Consider the following 3,916-nt stretch of genomic DNA (forward strand, 5'->3'; position numbering starts at 1 on the left):
GTATTTATGTGAGTGCTCATGTCTGCTTTCAGCCTTCCTGCTGCGAGACTAAACACAACAAGCTCCTGACATCTCCTTGTCTACGGCAGCTCCTCCGTCCCTCTGTCTGTCCTCATAGCAGACTCCCACTCCCATCCTGGGTCTGCCTTCAGTCCATACTCGCATGGCAAGGTGCCTCGGTGAAAGCAGATGTGGCTCTTTTTATAGCTTGGCTAAACTTGCAGTACATACAACAATGCTTTTCTTTCCCCCAGGTCTTTCACGGAGGCTTACAGCAATAAGCTGGGCAGGTAACCTGCTCCGACTGCCCTCATCGGCTCAGTGGCGCCCTGCTGATGGGGTCCAGGGGAGCACTGATGCCAGTATTAAACCCTGGGACCTGCTGTTCAGAAGACAAGGTTTCCTACTCTGTTCAAGAGATATGGAAACTGTAAAGGTGAGCACCGCAACCAGTGAGAGACTGGGATGCTGCAGCTTTTCCAGGTGCAGGATGTTGTGCAGATCACCCTGGATGCTAAGGAAGAGTCCTGAAATCCCGCCCCATTGGTCTGTGGCTTTGAGACAAGCTGCCAGTGTTGTTCCTGGCTGTGGGTGCTCTCATCCTCACAGTGAGGATTCTGTCTGGGCAGCCAGAAGGTCTCACCAAAGCAGTTGCACTACTGGGTTGGATGGCAATGCTCTTTTCAGGCCTTGGAATTCAGGAGAAGCAGGTGATGACTGCGCCAGCTCCCAGAGATGACAATCTCCCTAGGAAAAACCGTGATCTGCTTGAGAGCAGGGAGGCTCTTCAGAGGGATCTGGAGAGGCTGGATCAAGGGGCTGAGGCCAATTGTATGAGGCTCGACAAGGCCCAAAATTAAATTATTTATTTTTTTTCCTCTAATGACTTAAGAAATGTGTCAGCTGAGGCATACGTGGCCTCCGCTAGAACTGAACTAGAGGCGGCAATGGAGCTCTGCTAACGCGGTCCTTGGATTCAGGGAATGGCCACGGACACTGCAATGATCCAGGCTGCCGGGCCACAAAGTTCGATGTTGTTTATAGTAGAATAAAGGATTTCTCTGTCCAGCTCGGTGCAGCCCTTGCGGGGAGACCCAGGAATGAAAAGCACGCCAGAGGAATGCGGTGTCTAGGATGGTTTTTAAAACAGAAGTGGTATTCTGAAGTTGTCAGAAAAACATGGAAAACAAGTTTTCTAAGACACAGAGGAAGAAACCTTCAAGTCTCCCTAAATGAGATAACAAAAGACCGTCTAGATCTGGATTAAGGCAGTCATGATTTAAAGAGGAAGAGTTTCTCCTGAGCAGACCCAGAAGTGGACCAGCCTTGTGACAGCCCTTGTGGCAGAGCTCCACGAGCTTCCCGCACCTCGGGACGCAGGGGCAGCATTTCCACGTCACAGGTCAGCGGCTCCCCCCAGGGGCTTCAGGAGATGGATAGGAAGGACTTCGCCCTCCTCGTCCCTCCTGTCAAGCTCTTTGAAAAGCCCTGTTTTCAGCAGAGGGAAGAGGATGGAAGGTCGGTAGGAAGGGATTTAGCTAGGACGGCGTCTGAGGAAGGCTGATACCAAGGGGTTTGGCTAGGAGAGGGTCCAAGGCCCGCTGTTAGCAGCGGTCTTGGCATCAGGTGCTTGTTTAACAAGTGGCATCAGTATGTTTAACGTCACGATCTGCAGCAGAGTTACTTAGGAGAGTTTTCCCACTAACATTAAGCTCTGTGTAGATTAAGAATTCAGCAAAACATATCCTGAACATTTGTCATTTTTACTCAGAGATGGCAGACGTCAATTTTTCAGAGGATCATTTCCCTCACTACCAGGCTCAAGCTGACACCATGAGCCTTTGAACTTGAGCAAAAGTGAACCTGAACCACGAAGATCTCCTTGGGTACTGCTCAGCAGCGTGATACAGAATCAAAACGCAGAGATAAGCCAGAATGAGGGACAGGGTGAGTAGCCATGTAGCCACAACAGCCGAGATACAAATTCACTTTCAGTAAAACACGCCCGTCCATTTTTTAGTACCTTCTGCTATAACAATAACTCTGCCGGTTTATCGGGCTGCAGATTAACGGGAACCCTGCTGACTTCTGTTTCTTCAGCCTTGCTGTGACATATACAGAGGAAAGGCCGGAAATCCCTGCAGGTCACGTCTCTTGTGGGGAAAACACATCAACCCACCAAAGTGCTGTTTTGGGAAAACAGAGCTGTAAGGAAACAGGCTGAAGAGGGGTGACGGGAGCAGCACGTTCCTCCTGGCACCCAGTGTCCACCTCCACAGGACAGCAGCGTTTCAGGCTTTTGAGCCTTCTTTCCCTCAAATGCAAAAGGCCTTTTTGAATTCAGAAATGTCCTCTCACATCACCGTTTGGGATCCTTTTGATGGAACAAAATGAGAAGAACTTGGAAATGAGTAAAGCAAAGGGAAACGTGCAAAGGCAGTGTATGAAATCTCATAAATCCGGACTGCAACTCATTGAACTCAGGATGTAAAAAATAGGTTAATGCCCAGATTTTTCTTCTTCCTTACAAATGCGAACTTTCCAGCCCCCTCAGCACAACTCTGAAGAAGACAAATGTTACTATTCCTCCTCCAGCTGTATTCATGATTTTCCCAGCCAGCTCTGTAATTGTATCTGGAGAGGTACTTTGATTGTCCTCCTGAAGCACGAGGAGATGAACCAGCTCTGACTGTAGAGGCCATTTCAGATCTGTTCATCAATGAGCTTCACAACGTCTGTGGGGGTTCAGAAGGTTTTAAATCCTGTATTAGGTATTTCTTCCTATCTCTGATTTCTATACTTTAAAATATCCCAGTCTGTTCTTTTGAGGGGTTAACGCTGACCATTGCTGTTTTTCTCTCCTCCTCATTGCCTGCTCTTTGACGTAGGTGCGACGTGACGTGTTTTATTTCTGCTAGGCTGCGGTGGATGCTCCAAAAAATGATGCCATGGTAAAACCCAAGAAGATAAAGCTGCAGATCTTCCCAGGGGGTACAAAGCCCCCAGGCTCCAGTGAGATTTGAACTCACGACCCCTGGTTTACTAGACCAGTGCTCTAACCCCTGAGCTATGGAGCCTCTGAGCCCTGTGTGCTTTTTCCTCTGCAAACATTTCATATAACAATTTTCTTAATTCTGGAGCAAAGCAAAACCTGCTCTGCCGGACTGGGCTGCTCCAAGGGGTTCCTATTCCCTTTCCCAATGACACTAACACAAACATCAGAGTCACAAAACCAGCAACGCCCCAGGCAAACCCACACCTGCATTTTACCCTCCTTAAGTTCATCCCCGCAAGGACACCAGGAGGACACCGCGGCTCCCCCTTCCCCAGCCAAGCAGCTTGGGAAGTTTATGCACAGAAACTGTAATATTTTGCCTCTTTGTAGTTTTTGCACTGATTTATCAAAGAAAGATGTTGAGCTTCTAGAAAATAACTCTTTATATCCCACCTTGGATTTCCTTTGGAAATCCGCTGCGTATTTGCTCTTTACCTCGAGGCTCTTCAAACACGTCCGTTCTTTCTTAGGAGTCCTCGGTGCGCTTTGGGCACTGCCGCTGAGTGTGCACTGACACGCTGTTAGCTAGTCATTGGTGTCTGAATTTTCAGGGTAATCTTTCCCATAGTTCCATTCTTCACTGAAGGTAGTTAGAAATGGGCGTCAGAAGATACGCCCCCAGCATTCCTTCTGTTTCAAGGCAACAGACCGAGCCCGATGGTCTGGGTGACTGGCCACTCCTTCAAGTTTGCGTTTCGAGATGGGGATAAAACAGCGGGAAATGAGGGGTGAGTGTGGAGAGAGCAAGAAGCAGAGGAGTGGACAGAACTTCGTATTTAGGATTTGACGAAACGTTGGTCAACGAGACCCTGACATCCCCATGAACATCTGTGTAGAAGTGGTAAATATGGACAGGACAGT

At 48.5% G+C, this 3,916-nt stretch overlaps 1 non-coding gene across 1 annotated transcript; it reads right to left on the bottom strand.

Annotated features, from left to right (window-relative positions):
* Nucleotides 1-3,004: 3,004 nt before the first annotated feature.
* Nucleotides 3,005-3,077, bottom strand: TRNAT-AGU. The gene has a single exon. It is a non-coding gene; the product is annotated as a tRNA-Thr (tRNA).
* Between the last annotated feature and the right edge of the window lie 839 nt (nt 3,078-3,916).

This window comes from Buceros rhinoceros, unplaced genomic scaffold (genome assembly GCF_000710305.1).
Source record: "Buceros rhinoceros silvestris isolate BGI_N320 unplaced genomic scaffold, ASM71030v1 scaffold27859, whole genome shotgun sequence".
Classification (NCBI taxonomy): Eukaryota; Metazoa; Chordata; class Aves; order Bucerotiformes; family Bucerotidae; genus Buceros; species Buceros rhinoceros.